This window comes from Piliocolobus tephrosceles, chromosome 9 (assembly GCF_002776525.5).
Source record: "Piliocolobus tephrosceles isolate RC106 chromosome 9, ASM277652v3, whole genome shotgun sequence".
Taxonomy (NCBI): Eukaryota; Metazoa; Chordata; class Mammalia; order Primates; family Cercopithecidae; genus Piliocolobus; species Piliocolobus tephrosceles.
The window spans coordinates 84,632,725-84,651,371 of record NC_045442.1 but is presented as its reverse complement, the minus strand read 5'-3'; the positions used below and the strand labels follow the sequence as shown (position 1 = coordinate 84,651,371).

At 39.5% G+C, this 18,647-nt stretch overlaps 1 protein-coding gene across 15 annotated transcripts in view; it reads right to left on the bottom strand.

Annotated features, from left to right (window-relative positions):
* Positions 1-18,647, bottom strand: part of MAPK8 (mitogen-activated protein kinase 8) — a 135,283-nt gene that overhangs the window by 107,376 nt on the left and 9,260 nt on the right. For 7 of the 15 annotated variants that reach the window (XM_023230149.3, XM_023230142.3, XM_023230138.3 and 4 more), the window contains one exon: positions 9,968-10,037. The exons of the other annotated variants lie outside the window; for them this stretch is intronic. The gene's annotated coding sequence lies outside the window, so the exon portion shown is untranslated. The remainder of the gene's footprint in view (positions 1-9,967; positions 10,038-18,647) is intronic. 15 annotated transcript variants of the gene reach the window in all.

Here is an 18,647-nt window from a genome sequence, read left to right as displayed (position 1 = left end):
CCACAAGAACCCTTGATAAATTTGAAGGTGGGACCCAAGGGAGAAGTAACATTTTTGGTTGATACTGGGGTGGTTCGCTCCTCCCTAATTCACCAACCAAGGGGTACAGAACTCTCTAAGGAAAAATTGACAATATCGGGGTAAAAGGGGAGGGATTTCAATAAAATGTTAATTAGATTGGGACCAGAACAAATTGAGGGGTCACTCTTATACGTTCCTGAAGCAGGAACTAACTTCCTGGGTCAAGACCTGATTGTGAGATTGGGTTTAGGATTAGGAATAGAGGAAGGATAATTGAAAGTAATGACGGGCCTCCCAACAGAGGAGGAGGACAGAAAAAGTAATCCCCTTGTGTGGGCTAGGGAAGGCAACAGGGGAGGGTTAAAAATCACACTCTTACAGATTGAACTAAAACAACCAGGGGAAGTCGTTTGCAGATAACAATATTCCATTTCTACTGAAGGGAGAAAAGGTCTCCAACTGGTAATAGAGCGATTGATTAAAGATGGGCTATTAGAACCCTGTATGTCACAATACTTCAATTCTCCCAGTCAAAAATCCTGATGGGTCGTATAGATTGGTATAAGATCTAAGGGCTATAAATCGAATTGTCCAGACCCACTACCCTATGGTGCCTAACGCCTACACCTTCCTTAGTAAGATACTATGAATGTAAGTAGTTTAGTGTGGTGGATCTAAAAGCTGCATTCTGGGCATGTCCCCTACACTTTAGGTTTAGGGATCTCTTTCCCTTTGAATGGGAAAATCCTATAACTGGGAGAAAGCAACAGTACCGCTGGACTGTGCTGCCACAACGTTTCAAGGAAGCCCCAAACTTACTTAGTCAAATCTTAGAAAAAGTCCTGGAAGAATTCCAACCTTCCAGGGGAATCCAGTTGTTACAATAGGTAGATGATCTTTTACTTTCTGGGGAGAGTAGGGCCAAGGTATCAGAAACCACAACAAGCTTGCTTAATTTCCTAGGAGAAAGGGGATTGCGAGTCTCTAAGAACAATTGCAGTTTGTGGAAAAAGAAGTTAAAATGTTTAGGACACCTGATTAGTGAAGGAGAGTGGAGAATAAACCCAGAGAGAATATCGGGAATAGTGAGTGGGTCTGCTTTTGCCTAAGTCAAAGAGAGAACTCCGAAAATTTTTAGGTTTAACTGGCTAGTGTAGGTTATGGATTAACTCATATGCTCAAACGACAAAGATTCTGTGTATCTCAAGTTATTAGAAGAGGAACCCCAATTCACCATATGAACTTATATTCATAATTCAAAATGCACATATTCAAATGTTTGATTGGCTTCAAGTCCACTGAATATGTGCATTTTAAATTATGAAATATGAATGTATTGTACATGAAATAAGACTTGACATCACAGAGTAATCTTAGTTCATGGCAATGTTATTTTCTGAAAGCACCTGCAGAAATTTGTCTTTTCTAGTTTCCAAAAAACTCAAAGGTGGGGGTCTTTGAATGTCAGATAGTGCATGAAGTACATTAGGATACAGTAATTTCAGCATAATTCATATTCATAATTCATAGTGAGGAAACCTGAAAGTTGCTATTAGCTACCAAAAATGAAAGGTGGGGCGGGGTCGCTGGGGGGGGCGGGGGGCCTTGTGAGCCAGTGCCTGGACTCCCACATCACAAATGGAAGGGCAGCACCTGGAGGGAACTCAAGGCCTGACTGGTTCCTCCTAAGTAGGACGCAATCTGGTTGGCAGGGCAACTGGCCTTCAGTTGGTAGCCTTCAGTTAGTGCCTTCAGTGGGTGCCTTAAGTTGGTCGCATTTGGTTACCTTTCCTGGGGAGAGGCGGCAGGTGCTCAGTTCTGCAGACGTGGGGACGAGCGAAGGCCCAAGCTGCCCAAAAAGAGGAGAGGTGGCCCATGGGAACCACAATGACCTGTCGCATGTGCACCAAAGCCAGCTTCAGGCAGGGCTGGTGCAGGGCGTCTGTGGAGTCGTCCTGCAGCTCTGACATGTATGAGTCAGCAGCCAGGAAAGGTGCAGGCCCCAGCAGAGAGGAGCAGAGGTGCCCGGAACAGGCTGTCCGCCAATGCCAGCCCCAAGTGGGGCCAGCTCAGGGGGTGGTTGGCGGAGCCATCCAGCAGCTCTGAGATCCACAAGGTAGAGATGGCAGTAGTGCCAGGCTCCACTGCTTTGGAGCTTGCACAACTGGATTCGGGAGCCGTGACTTGCAGCACATTGGCAACCAGAAGACGCCCAAAGGTAGGGAGGCCACAGTTACTGTTTGGCCTTAGGAGCTCCTCTGGCTGTTGCTGACCCAATGTTCCCTCCCAGAGACATCCACAGCCTGGGACTCCCTGTTCCTGCCCCTAGTTAGCTTTCCTAGGCCCAGGCCCCAAGCAGGAGGACTGGCTCTGCCTCGTGGCTCCACCCCTTCTTCTTTCCCTGGTGCATCTGGCCAATCAAGTTACTAGAAGAGGAACCCGATCCATTGCAGTGGTCCTCAGAAGAAATTCAGGCAGTGAAACAGCTAAATCAGGCCCTCATTACAGCCCTGGCCCTCCCATCTTTAGAGAACCCATTCCATCTGTTTGTAACAGTAGACCAGGGCATGGCCCTTGGGGTGCTTACTCAAACACGGGGTGGGAAGAGGCAACCTGTTGCTTTTGTCTCCAAGCTTCTCGATCCTGTCTCTCAAGGATAGCCCAAATGTGTGCAAACAATAGCTGCTACAGACCTGCTGGTAGAGGAGACTAGAAAGCTAACCTTTGGTGGGGCCCTAATAGCACCCCACATCTAGTCAGGAATATGTTAAATCAAAAAGCTGGAAGATGGTCAACTGATTCTCGGATTCTAAAATATGAGTCCATTTTACTAGAAAAAGATGACTTGGTCGTAAACAACAAATACTTGCCTGAATACAGCCAGTTTCCTATGGAAAGGAGAGGAGAACAAAGAGACATCAGATTGTAACTGCTTAGATATCACAGAATACCAAACCAAAGTTAGACCAGATGTTAGGGAAGCTCCACTACATGATGGGATAAGGCTGTTTGTGGATGGGCTGCCTCCAGTGATAGATGGCAAGGGACATAATGGTTATGCTGTCATTGACGAAAACAAACACTCCTTATGTGAGAAAGGAAGACTACCTAATGGCTGGTTAGCCCAAACCTGTGAATTATATGCTCTTAACCAGGCCCTAAGGCTCCTTGAAGGCCAAAATGGCACTATATACACTGATTTTAAGTATGCCTATGAGGTGGTACACACTTTCGGAAAAATTTGGACAGAGTGGGGCCTAATAAATAGCAGGGGAAAATAATTGGTACATGGGGAACTGGCCAAACAGGTTTTAGAAAGCCTCTTGCTTCCAGCAGAGGTAGCCATAGTTCATGTAAATGGTCATCAGAAAGGGAACACTATAGAAGCTGTAGGAAACAGGTTTGCAGCTGAGGCTGCTAAGCAAGCCTCCCTGGAGGAAGAAATTAGACTATTTAGCCTGATCTAAGGAAGTATTAAGGCCTCACTTTATCAGAGATGAGAAGGAAGAATTAGACAGGGTAGGGGTCACTCAAACTGAAGATGAGATGGGTACTTCCCGATAGGAGAGAAATAAGTAAACCCCTGATGAGAAAGCTAATGTCTATATTACACAAAAGGAGTAATTGGGGATCCCGGGCTCTGCATGACGCAACACTTCAGAATTATGGGTGTACAGGGATTTATACCCCTGCTAAACAAGTGTGTGGAAGTTGTGTAACTTGTCAAAGGATAAACAAAAAGGTGATCAGAAAACAGGCCACAGGAGGAAGACCTCCCAGAATAAGATCATTTCAAAGCATTCAAGTAGATTTCACAGAAATGGCCAAAGGAGGAAGACTAATGTATTTACTGGTGATCCTAGGTCACCTTTCCAGCTGGGTGGAAGTCTTTCTCCTTCCAACAGTCACGACCAGTAATGTGGTGAAAATAATATTAGAACAGACTGTACCTAGATTTGGCCTGGTGGAAAACATTGATTCAAACAATGAGAGCCACTTTACCTCAAGGGTGTTAAGGGGAATTATGGAAGGTTTACAAATTAGATGGGATTATCAAACCCCTTGGCATCCCCTTCCTCTGGAAAGGGAGAAAGAATGAATCAAACTCTCAAAAAGCATAATCACCAAACTAAAAGACCTGGTCCACATGTCTCCCAATAGTACTCCTTAGGATTATGACAGTCCCAAGAAAATACTTGGGATTGTCCCCCTACAAGTTATTATGGGGCTCCCATATTTGGGCAGAGCTACAGATCTCCCTACTACGGAAACCAAGGATCAATGCTTAAGAAATTATATACTGGCCATATCTTCCACCCTGTCATTCCTTAGGTTAGGAGGACTTCTGACTTAAATGCTGCCTCTTGAGTTCACGGTTCACCACTTTCAGCCTAGCAACTTGGTGCTGATTAAGACTTGGAAAGAAGACAAGCTCCACCCAAGCTGGGAAGGTCCCTATCAAGTGCTCCTTACCGCTGAGCCAGCCGTGCTAAGAGCTGAACAGGGGTGGACTCACTATCCTTGAGTCAAGGGATTGGTAAAAGAGACCCCAGAAGGGAGGGGAAAAGACCAGTGGAAAGTGCACTAAGGAACCCTTAAAGTTAACTCTGAGAAAAATCTAAAAAGAAAACATGGGTTGGCCCCATTTCTTGAAGTTAATACGGCTGAGATGAGCTACTATACAAAGAGCAGAAGGTCAAAATGGAAACTGGCAGGGGACTCTTCCCTATCCAATCAGGTTGGTAATTAGTGTAACCAAGACGGTAGCACCCCAGACTATAAGATTTGATGCCTGCCATGTCTAACCTTGTGGGAATTTGGAAAATCAGGGATAGCTCTCACAGGCAGATAAATATCTTTGCCCTGAACCAGATACAGGTTATAGTAGAGCATCACCCTGCCCCACCTAGCTGGGATGATGTATGGTGGACTACCCAACTTCAGGGTTGGACAGTAAACATGGGTTGGGTAACTCTGAGCTGGAGACCCTTGAAGAATAAACTACATCTGTCCAAGGACTCCCTGCCAAATAAATAACTGCCACAATTTAGAATGTAATCCTATACTCATCACCATTGACAATCCAGTCATTCTAGGCAAGAACCAAATCTAAATACTGGCCGTCAGCCTGCGCATGTGACAAATCGCATGGCTCATGCATCTATAAAGTCATGATAAGCGATCAGAATGTAGAGGAGGGGTCAGTCCATAAAAGGGAAGAAAGTTTTGCTATTGGGAAATCGAAACTTAACGGGGAAGGGTACTGGGGTATAACCTTTTAAGGTGGATAATGAAACTTACGCAACGTCTGGGAAGATCGTAACTCCATAGTACTCAACCAATGAGGAACTGGGGAAGGGACTTGCATGCTAGGAGATAAATTACCTGCTGTAGCTGCCCTGGGTGTGCCTGCCTACCAGACACCTGATCTTGCAAGACTGCCATTAAAAGTCTCACTTCCACTGTTTTTCGTGTCTCTTGGGTCCATTCAATGGGTTTGGATGGGTGAATGTGTTTCTCACACATTGTTTTACATTTCTGCAAATCCCTTTATTGTCTGGCTTAATTTCAGCCAGCTGGGTTCTCTCATTTGCTTATATATGATCTGTGGCCACATGACAGGGCAAGTCACATGGCCTCAGAAAAACTCTTGAGAACAGACATGAAAAAGGCAAGTAACACTTCCAGTATTATATGAAAACATTCTTGACTTCATAGAATCCCTGAAACATCTTCCTATTAAGTTTAAAACTCCTTTCTGTTAAAGAGATGGTAGTCTTAGCATACTTACACGAAAAAAACAATGTTGCAAATCTCTTATTTTATAAAAATTATTTCTCTGTTAAGAATACATTTCTTTTAAACAAAATCTATTTCCTAGACTTTAATCAAATAAAAGCAGTTATCAGTACTCTAGTCCTCAATTAATGTAAGCTAATATGATTTTTGGATCCTTACAAATTGTACATGTAAGCGTGTACCCATGTATATAAATCTCTATCCCATGTGCACAAAATACATAAAAAGAAATACACCAAAATATTACTAGCCAGATTGTAGATACTTTTAATCTTTACCTTTTTCCTCAATATTTTATATTTGCTGTTAGTTCAAAAAAATTTTTTTAATGCTTCCTGTTGCTCTCTTCCTCTCATCAGCACTAGTTAATATTATTCTCAAAAAGAGTATGCCCTGACCTTGGGGAACCAGAAGGTTTTAGTTAATTAGAATTATGAAGAAGCAGAGCAGGGATAAAAATAAACCAGGAAATAGGATGCAATGGACCCTATGTTAACACATCAAAGAACTGGAATTTAGAATTCTGATCTAAGAGTATAGGATTTCCAGTAACATATGTTCTTTCCATAAAATAATGATTCTTCCTCTACAGTTCTAGCAGTAACTTTGTACACCAATAAAATAGTTACACACATTTAGCTCTGTGCCTTATGAAGTGTTTTCACTTACTATTCTTTGATCTTGTATCACTGACTACACTACTTTAAAATTCATACTCTAAATGAATTTAATATTATTTTTTTAAAAAAGGAGGCCTCATCTTTTCACACATTATCACTATTCATGATAATGTTGTCTCATTGAAAAACAGAGTTGCGGCAAAGGGCCAACTAACTCAAAGCAGTACACCGCTCTAAATTCTTTCAATTAGGGATCTCAAAACGTTATTGCTTAACTGGTGCTTGCAATACCATACTAAGGCTTATGGTAATAAGAGTGACACCCATTATACTATAATTAACAAGAGAAGGGGACAGCAAAATGCAGAATCACAAACAACTTTTTCTACTTAACTGGCAGATGAAAGAGGGGCAGCACAAAGCAGTGGCTGGGAGTTTGGCATCTGGAGCCGACTATCTGGATTCAAACTCTGACTCTGCCACTCATGTACGACCCTGCACAAGTTACTTAACTTCATCTTGCCTGAGTTTTCCCATCTATGAGGGAGAGAGGAGAATAACCATATCTACCAGCAAGGTTAAATAATTAAATGAGTTACTATTTGTAAAGTATTGGCACATAATATTTGTTAAAAGTAAAAGAAAACCCTGAAGCTAAAGTTCACTTTATTAAATAATGAAACAATTGTAGAGATGCAGAAAAATCAAATTAGATAATTCAGAATACTGCATCCTCAATTTCTGAACTTCTTAAAAAGGTGTGGTTTTCAACTATCCCTTAGCAAAAGTACAAACTGGTCAAGTATAAATGACTTTCAGAGATGCCATAGAAGAGTTTGGGTGGACACAGATAAAGTGCCTTTTTGCTTATGTAAATTGAATAGGAAAATGTTCTGCCTTTAAGACAAGTTTCAAGACACGTTAAATACTAGCATCAACAGGACACCTCAGTTGCTCTTGTTGACTACCAAAAAAAGGCAAAAATGCTGATCTCAATGTGTCAAATCTGTTTAAAGTTTAGATGGAAGAAATGAGTAATCACATAAAATTAAGACTGAAGCCAACTTCTTAAAGAAATGGAGTGTCCCAGGTTAAGGCAAGATAAGTACAGGCTGAAAGACATTTTATCCTGCCAGAAAGCAAGGAAGCACTCAAAGAACAACCAGGTCAGATCAAAATGGACACAGCAGCCACCTCAAGAGATTCTCACTGGCCAAATGTGAGACAACCGATCATCAAAAAGAATAACACCTAAAGTAAACAGAAGAAAAAAAAAGAATTACAGTCAAAATCAATGAAATTAAAAACAGGAAAATAGAAAAAAAAAAAAAGCTGGCTCGCTGAAAATATAATGAAACTGTTAAACCTCTAGCCATATTAATCAAGAAGTTCAAGATGACCCTGGCCAACATGGTGAAATCTCCACCTCTACTAAGAAATACAAAAATTAGCTAAGCATGGTGGCATATGCCTGTAATCCCAGCTACTTGGAAGGCTGAGGCAGGAGAATCGCTTGAACCCAGGAGGTTGAGGTAGCAGTGAGCCAAAATCGTACCACTGCATTCCAGCCTGGGTGACAGAGTGAGATTCTGTCTCAAATAAAAAAAGAAGAAAAAGAGAGAAGGCACAAATTACTAACGTAACAAATGGAAGAGGGGTCATCATTACTTATCCCAAGTACATCAAAAGTACAACAAAGGAATACTATGAACAACTTGAACAAACCTGTAACTATTAAAGAAACCGAATCAATAATCTGAATAGATCTATATCTATTAAAAAATTGAATCGATAGTTATTAACTTTTTAAAACAGAAAATGCCAGGCCCGAACAGTTTTACTGGTGAATTCTTCCAAACATTTAAGGAAAAAAAATGTGATATCAATTCTCTACAACCTCTTGCAGAAAATAAAAACAGAAGGAACATTTCCTGACTTATTCTAAAAGAGCAGCATTATTCTAATAATAATAATAATAATAATAAAACAAAGAGATTGTAAGAAAAGAAAGCTACAGACCAGTATCTTTCATGAACATAGGTAACAAAAATCCACAACAAAATATTAGTAAATTGAATCCATTAATGTAGAAAAGGAATTATTCACCATAACCAGGTGAGATTTATCCCAGGTATGCAAGGCTGGTTCTAAAATCTATTAATGTAACCCTAACCCACTACATCAATAGGCTAATGAAGACAAATCAAACGGTATCAACGGATGCAGACAAAGCATCTAACAAAATCTAACACCACTCATGATGAAAACGCTCAGAAAACCCAGAATGGAGAAGAATTTCCTCAATTTGATTTTTTAAAAAAAAATCTACTCTAGTCCCCTCAAAAAACTCTCTACAGTGAACACAGAATGGTGAAAAACTAGATACTTTCCCCCTAAGAACAAGAATAAGGCAAAAACGTCTCCCCCCATCACTCCTATTCAACATCATACCTAAAGTACTAAATACTGCACTAAGACAATAAAAGGAAGAAAAGGCACACAGATGGAGGGACGACAAGAAATAAAACTGCTTTTGTTTGCAGATGACATGACTGTCTACCTAGAAATTTCTGAAGAATTGAAAAAAAAAGAAAAAACCCTCCTGGTTGATACAGCTGTTTCCACTGCGTGTGAGTTAACAATTCTGATACTGCTATAAGATCTATGTTGGAATTGAACAACTAAGTAAATACGTGGTGTGTGCTGAGAAGCAGGTTTCCCGCTACTGGAGGAAATTTACTGGTAAGGGGAGGACCAGGAATGATCCATATGGTAATAGATTAGACTTGAAGACACTAAGAATTCATGTTTAGCTTGTACAGATACAGATGGTTACAAATATTTATGTACATATATTTATATATAATATTAAATACTTATATGTGTCTATCTAGACATGTAGATATACAGATATTTCTAATATATGAATATATTTCTTTGCTCTATCTGCTGAGAGTACCTAAAAGAAACAACATCCCAGTAGCAACAAGCACACCTAGAACTTTGTTTCTAATACCATTTCCTAATTAAAGGAAACAGTGCTCCTTAGAGAAATGGCTGATCCCAGGACTAGGGTAGAAAACATACAAGATGAGCTGGGAGCATCCTGCAGTGCCAGAAAGAAAGTGCTCAGAAAACACCCACGCTGATGGCTCCCAATGGCCAAATCTGAAACAATGTGAGTAGCAAAATGAAGTATTATTAGTATTGGACTGTAACACAAAGTATAAAATAAGCAACCATGAGTCCATACTGATATAAATGACTGAATAAATTACTAAATGGGAGAAAATAAAAATCTCCTGCACAGAAGGATTCCAAATATTAATAATTTATGTAGACACTTTGCCATCAAGCAGGACATAACTTCCTACTCTTTAAGTGTGGGTTGTACATGGTCACCTTTCCTGAATAGTACAGTATGAAAAGGAGGAAAAAAGAGTAACTTTACAATGGAAAAATCTGACAAATATTACTTCAACCAGGTGATCAAAGTCAAAACCAAGACATATGTTAACAGTACGTACCCTTGACAGGATGTGATGAAATGATGCTTTACCTCTGTGGATTTTCCTTCTAGAAACCCATAAGGCTAGTCTAAAAATAAGAAAACCATTAGACAAATTCCAATAAAACGGTATTCTCACAAAATATCTGAGCAGTCAAGGTCATCAACACAAAGGGATATCTGAGAAACTCACAGCTAAGAAATCCTCAGGAGATATGACAAAATGTAATGTGGTATTCCAGATGGGATCTTGTAAAAACAAAATAAAACAAAAACACTAGCTAAAAACTAAGAAAAGCTGAATAAGCCATGGATTTTAGTTAATAATGTACCAATAATTTTCACTAACTGTAACAAATGTGTCATGCAAACATATGATGTTAATTATAGGAGAAATTGGGTGTGGGGTATATAGAAACTATAGTATATACTCAATTTTTCTGTAAAACCAAAACTTCTACAAATGAAGACTATTTTAAAAAGAATGACTGAAATGATCATAAAACTTTTGAAAAATCAAAAATCCCTGTGATACAGAGAGAGTGAAAGTTATGTGCCACTTTTTGGAGATGCCTACTAAGTAATTTTCAAAACTGGCATGTTAAAAGGTTAGTATGTTAAAGAGAAATAAACATTTATCTCATCTTGTTAGGAAGAACTGTAGTTAATCCTAGTTGACAAGGGGGAAAGGTCTTTTTAACAGAGGAAAGCTGGTTAATATTAATAGATCAAGCAGGATGATAGGTGGGAGGTCCAGATGGGCAGATCACTTGAGGTCAGGAGTTTGAGACCAGTCTGGCCAATATGGTGAAACCCTGTCTCTACTAAAAATATGAAAATTAGCCAGGCGTGGTGGCACATGCCTGTAGTCCCAGCTACTCGGGAGGCAGAGGTGACAGAATCGCTTGAACCCAGGAGGTGGAGGTTGCAGCACCAGAGATGGTGCTACTGCACTCCAGCCTGGGTGACAGAGTGAGACTCTGTCTGAAAAAAATAAAAATAAAAAAGAAGGATGATAGGGTTAGAAAAACAAAAAACAAAAACAAAAAAACACCATTTGCAAGCCCAAATGAAACAACTGATTCAAAGCTCACCAAGAGACTCTAAACACATAGGCTGCTGGAAAACAGAATATTCACAGGGAACCAATATGTCATCTCGCTGATCAACTGCTGATTGTCAAGGGGAAACCCATCGTTATAATGGATAGATGTGGTGAATACCATCTTAACACCAAATGATCACACTTTAGGCAAACCACCTGATGCCTGCGTTATGAGTCAATATAATGTACATAGGAATAACTAAGCCAAAAAATCTAAATATAATCCAGCCTTTAGACTCAACCTTCTACTTTAGGAAACAGTGGAACAGAGATACAAGTTAATTGCTACAAGAAAACAATCAGACAAATCCAAAATAAGGGACACATTCTATGACAAATGGCCTGGTCTCTTCAAGAAGCCAGTATCATAAGCGTTAAAAAAAAAAAAAAGAAAAAAAGAAAACAGGACAATTGTTGTACGTTAAAAGTGACTAAAGCAACAACAATCAAACGTAGTTCATAAACTGATTCAATATTGGTTTGAAAAAGTTGACCTTTTTGGAGAAGAGGGGCAGAACAAGATGGAAGAATAGGACTCCCCAGTGATTGCCCCTAACAGAAACATCAATGTGAACACTATTCATGCACGAAAACATATTCACAAGAGCTAAGGAAACAAGGTGAGAAATCACAGTACCTGATTGCAGCACAAACTGATCTTTTGGGGGAATAATTAGCAAAACTTGAATATGAACTAGATATTAAGGGCTTAAGTATGACATATGTAAGAGAATGTGTTTACTTTTAGGAGAGACATAAACAAATATGACAAAAAAGCTAACAACTACAATATCCAAATGAAGTATACAGGTGTTTACCATAATATTCTTTCAATGTGTATGTCTGAACATTCTTCAGTTGGGAGTGATATGAGAGAATGAAGTCACTTTAAAATGTGGGTGAGGACGGTGGCCAAAATGTTCAGTTTTAAGGAACCAAAAAACAGTAATAGCCGATTCTACTGACAGGTCTAACAAAGAAACACACTGATCTTAAACCAGGTTCCTATGACACATATACTGGAAGATGAAGCCAAAAAAGAGAGGGCATCACTTTACTAAACAATTTCTATCCTCAAAGTTTAAAATATCAACCAAAACTCTGCTGATAAAACCTTCTGAAATACACCCAGTATCTATCATTTTCTCAAGAGAAGAAGGGGGCTATTAAAGATATATCATTTTTCCTCAATTATGATGATTAAGATGGATGGAAAACTTTGTAATTTTGAAATTTAAGAAGTATGGGAATAGCTTAGAGAATCAAAAACAAAAACTCTTTAAGACCTTACATTTATTTTCATACACAGATGAAGATGGCATCCTAAATCAAAATCAGTATCATTTTGTATCTCTCATATAAATAATGGGTTCTATGAAATTACATTTGTTCTGCAATCCCTTACATACTAGTGGTTGAGGAGATTTATACTGCTATAAACACAACCGTAAGTCCAGCCCCAAAGTTGACTCCTTTAATTAATGACTCAGTATCTAGGGTTTCTCTGCGAAATTTTAAAATTTTATTCAACATGACTAAGTAGATACTTCTCAAAGCCACCCCCATAATACCTAGATTCCGCAGTCTTTTAATTATGACACTATCATTACAACAAATATCTCAGCTCCTTTTATACATGACTGCCCTTTTACACTCCTAATAGACAAGAAAATGTTACCCTATACCTTTATCTTTTCCAAACTTTGCAAAAATATCTAGTTTTTTCTACCATTTTCCCTTCCCATTTCTATTTCCAAGGCTATTTCCCCTTTTCTAATCATTCCCATAATCTGTAGAAACTGGTACCCAAAATCTTACCCCTAGGAAAAACTGAAACCACATATACTACAATTTCAAATAGGGAACCTTATGACATAAACTTTGATCAACCTAACAAATCATTTTCCTTAAAATGGTGAACTAGATAATTCAAACCAATTATCTTACTGGCAGCAACTAGAAAAACTGGACACCTGCTCAAGTCCCCAGTAAAAAATGTTTTAAAAATCAAAACCAAAAAACCTGTTTGAGGGCATCAGAGTGCCAAGGTAGTGAAAAAGCATGAAGACCAAGATCTGGTAGAATAAGGAAAAGCTCATAAGTGAGCCTGACATCCGGGGCCATTTTTCCTCCTGAAGGGATCTGCTAATTCCAAAGAGGTGGCTGAGAAGCTGAGCTTGAACCTGCAACAGATTTACATGACCAGAAATGATTAAATACTGGAGTTAAGGGTTCAAGAAAGTGTGGGGGTGGGGGCGTGTGGGGCTGATAACACCCCTGGCTTTATGCTAGGACTCCAAGGGGTCATATCCCAGAAGTAAATAAAACAAAACAGACCAGCATTCGTAGACTCTGGAACCCAGTTTTGAAACATTATAGTCTCTGACTGGATTAAGATGATCCGGGATTGCTAGTGCCACTAGCTTGCCTCCCGCCAAAAGTCAACAAAAATCCTCTCTAGAAGGAGATAGCATCATTCCCAAACCTTAAATTATCTATATAATTTTTATTATATAACGTCTTAAGTTATCCAACACAGACATGCTTAATATATTCAAAAAAGTTTTTTTCTTTTTTTTGTTTTGAGAATCATGAAAGACTGGCGCAGTACAAAACTCTGCTAACTTCAAAATTTCAAATACTTCACTCCATAATCCTTACGTCCGCCTCCGATGAATTCTTTAGGAATTCCCACAGCTGCATGTGGTCTGAAGGGCAGTAAGGGCCCTCCTTACTGCCCTTCAGACCACATGCACTTGAAACCTTCATGTACTAAAGTAAGAAAAATCAGTCATCCAATCTAAAAGGAGTTCATACACTCACAGACAGACCCTCTAACCTGTCTTCTCTGTATATTACCTGAGAGGGAACATACTCCACTAAGTTGCCACAAGAGAGTGAACTCTATCGGGGAGACACCATAGGTTTTCCAACATTTTACAACATAATCTATTACACACACACCTCTGTGTGAATCTCTGTATAAATATACTCACACATCTATGGGAAACACAACTTTCAAAAAATTCTGAACTACAGTAATCAACACACTGTGGGAACATAAGAATAGACACATAGATCAATGGAATAGAACTCAGAATCCAGAAATAAATCTGCCTTTTTTTCAAGAATGCCCAAGACAATTTGGTAAGAAAGAATAGCATTTTCAACAAATGGAGCTAGGAGTACTGCATGTCTACAAGCAAAAGAATGACCTCATATACCTTCCTCATACCATACACCATAAAATTAACTCAACATGGATCACAGACCTAAATGTAGGAGCTAAAACTATAAAACTCAGAAGAAAACGTAGAAGTTGTCTTCATGACCTTGAGTTAAGCATTGGCTTCTTATAAAATATTCCAAAAGCACAAGGGAAAAACAAATACATTGGATTTCTTCATTGAAATTAAAACTTTTTGTGCTACAATTGATGCCATCAAGTAAGTAAAAAGACTACCTCCAAAACAGGAGAAAATATTTATAAACCATACATCTGTTAAGCAACTTGTATCTCTAATATATAAAGAACTCTTTGGCCAGGTGAGGAAGCTCATGTTTGTAATCTCAGCACTTTTTGAGGCCAAGGTGGGAGCATCACTTGAGCCCAGGAGTTAGAGCACCTGGACAGCACAGTGAAACCCCCATCTCTACAAAAAAAAAAAAATTAAAAATTAGCAGGGCACACCTGTGGTCCTAGCTACTTGTGAGGCTGGGGAGAGATGATCACTTGAGCCAAAATTTTTTGTACTAAAAATACAAAAAAATTAGCCAGGACTAATGGCAGGCATCTGTAATCGCAGCTACTCAGGAGGCTAAGGCAGGAGAATTTCTTGAACCTGGGAGGCTGAAGTGAGCCAGGATCACACCACTGCACTCCAGCCTGGGTGAGAGAGCAAGACATCACCTCAAAAAAATAAAAAAGAGATAGCCAGAATGAGCAAAACTACAAAGAAGAAAGTAGGTTAAGTGGCTGTTTAGGGCCAGGGAGAGTGGGGTATGTGCGTGTGAAGAAATGCGGAGTGACTGTTGGTGAGTATGAGGTTACTATCTGGGGCGACAAACATGTTCTAAAGTTAGGTTGTGATGATGGTTCCATTATTCCAGGAATATACTAAAAAAGCTTTGAGCTGTGTATTTCAAATAGATAACTATAATGGTATGTGAATTATATCTCAATAAAACTGTTAAAAAATTCTTAGTCCCTTATTATACATGACACACTATGGTATTTTCTACTTCATTTCTTTTAAAAACATAACAGAAGTTGTGATCTCCTAAATTCATTCTATAACCTACTAATGGGTCATGACTAACAATTTGAAAGCACTGCCACAGAGTCCTACCTACAAGACTAAAACTGATAACCACCGTCTCCTGTATCAGGATTAATCCCCTCATACCTCACATCCCTGCTGATGGTCACCAGAAAAAGTCCAGTTCTCCCTGGTTATCTATTATTCCCTGAATTCTCACTGCCATACTGTTGTGTACGTCCTCCATTTGACCCAATTCTCCATCCTCCTAATTCCTTTACTTGGCCTTCTGAAATTCCCAATTTGTGACAAGCAAACTTAGCCTGTTACACTACCTTTATCCTTTCTCGTCATTGTCTATCCTCCCTCCAATTCTTCCTTATTCAGTGAGGACATTACAACTGGTTTGCAGCATGTACCCTTACTCCCCTCACTAGTTGCTGATTTCCCCACGCACGCAGACTGACCTTTTTTTTAATACCTCAGACTCTTAACTCATTGGCCTCCTCACATTCCGGACTTGTCTCTGAATTCCACCTCTGCAGCCCACATCCAAGGTCATCCTGAGCATTATTAATGTCAGTAATTATCATACTTGTGAAATCTCTCTTTCAGGTATCCCACTCTGACCATGGCATTCAATCTTTCAAATTAACTTACTCAAACCCTGTGGCCAGTTACATACTCAACCACCACCCCACAATAAGCATTCTAGTTAAAAGGCCCTTATTTCCCTTGTCCCCTTTTCCTTCTTTTGTACTGATTTGGTGTGATGGCTAGCTGTAAGTATCAATTTGGCTGGGCTGTAGTACCCAGTTATTCAAACAATTATGTAGTTGTTGTGAAGGTATTTTGTAGATGTGATTAATATCTACAAACAGTCAAGTTTAAGTACTGGAGCTTATCCTTGATACCGTGGGTAGGCCTCATCCAATCACTTGATAAGGCTTTAATAGCAAAAACAAGCTTCCCTGAGAAAAACAAAATTCTGCCTCAAGGCTGCAGTATTAACTCCTGATCAAGAATTTCCTGCCTGCTCTACAGATTTCAGACTTGCCAGCCCTCACAAAAACAAATGCCTTAAAATCTCAGTCTATCTATCTATAACTCAGATTGGTTCTGTTTCTCTGGAGAACTCTACTACACCTGGCAAAATCTCACCCTAGGTAAATCCAACTACCTGCCTTATCTGTGCCTGTAACTAATCAGCTAAATAATGCTGGGGTGGTGGTCACAAAACCAGGTTGATTCATATCACTTTAACTTCAAGATTTTAAACTTTAAATGAACAATCAATACTTCTTGACAAACTGCTTCAAACTCCTCACACTCCCATCCCTTTCTGCCCGTATGAATCTCATGCTTCACTGAGCAAACAGAAACCACAAGAGAAGATGAAAGCCAGGAGAACAGGTCTTCATCTTCCAACTTCCAAACTTCCTCACAAGGGCACACAACGTTTCCGCATTTCCTCCTGTTAGATGGAAAAGATCTCTCCTCTAATGAGGGCCAAACTCTCTACCTGTACTCTGCATCCCCTTTCCTACATACAGCAATGCCATTTTAACTCAATTTCTGAGCCTCACAATTTCCTTTATCTACCAACCCCTTTGTTCACTTTAGAGCTAATCTTAAAAGAGTGGTCTACACCCACTGTGTCAGCACTTGCTCATACCTCACTCTTTTTCAAAGTGTTTCATTTAGGGGCGAGGTGTGGTGGCTCACGTCTATAATCCCAGCAATTTGGGAGGCTGAGGTGGGATGATCACATGAGGCCAGGAGTTTGAGACCAGCCTGGGCAACACAGTGAGAACCCATCTTTACAAAAAACTTAAAAGTTAGCCAGCCAAGTCCCAGCTATTTGGGAGGCTGAGACAGGAAGATCCACTTGAGCCCAGGAGTTTAAGGCTGCAATGAGCTATGATCATACCACTGCACTCCAGCCTGGGCAACAGAGGGAGACAGTCTTTAAAAAAAAAAAAAAAAAAAAAAATCATTCATTGTTTTTTAACCATCTTCAACTTGGCTTCTTTCTTCCCACTTTAATGAAATCATCAAACAAGATCACCAACAACTTCCCATATAATCTCTCTATGCCTATTTCCTCATGTATAAAATGGGCCTAACAGTGCCCACCTTGCAGGGTTGCTGCATGATGTTTAAATAATTTAACATACATAAAGCACAAGGATAGTGCCTGATATATGATAGGCACCAAATAGGGTATGTATTACCTCTTATACTATTAGGGTAGTCTGGATTCTTGTTTTCCCGAGGTTCTAACTTTTTGTTTCTAGTTACTTAACAATGTATGGGTCCTTGAGCAGAAAACCGCCTCAGCTTTTTGGTGGGAGCAGGGGAAGGGAAGAAGAGACAGAAAATAAACTATTTAATTCCCAATAAGCAATGAGAACTCTACTGAAGTTCAGCTAAGTATCTCACTACCATATAATTTTATAAGGATGAGCAACCTGCCTCAAACCCAGTCGCCAAATCAAACTCACTCTTTGCACTCTCTCACTCCTGTGCTTTCCTGACTTGCTGATTTCAGCATGCTTCCAAGCTTAAGACCCTCCTGTCTATATTCATTCACTTCACACTTCTACATATCTTGACCTCTACTTTGATCGTACACTCTCTGACACCAGACTAAACTATTTCAGGGAGCTGCCTCTGGCTGCTAAGCACATAGAAAGCAGCCTATATGCATAATCATGCCTTGCTTAAGGACGGGGATACCTTCTGAGAAACGCATCATTAGGCAATGCCGTCACTGTGCGAACATCATGGAATGTACTTACACCAACCTAGATGGTATAACATAACTAGGCTATAACATGGTGTAGCCTATTGACCCTAGGCTACGAACCTGTACAGCATGTTACTGTACTGAATACTGCAGGCGACTGTAACACAACGGGAAGTATTTCTGTATCTAAACATAGAAAACATAGAGTACAAATATGGTATAATTTAATGGGACCACTGTCACATATGTGTTCTGTCAATGACTGAAACCTCACCATGTGGTACATGACTGTATTATCAAATAAGAGATAAGGCAGTTAACTGTTAATCCTACATTTGCTATCAAGTGATTGATTGATCCCCAACTTGTACATTTAACATTTTGAAAACCACAGTTCATTTCAAGTTACATTAACTTTAGAAAGAAAACTTCACACTGCTTTAAGTATTCCCATAATCCCTCCCTAACTTCATTATTATTCATAACCTTTAAATACTCAACAGATAAACAGATATTTTGGCTCTCGTTTCACATATAATGGAGGAAAACTATAATCTTCTAAAAATCACCACTATGAATGCAATAA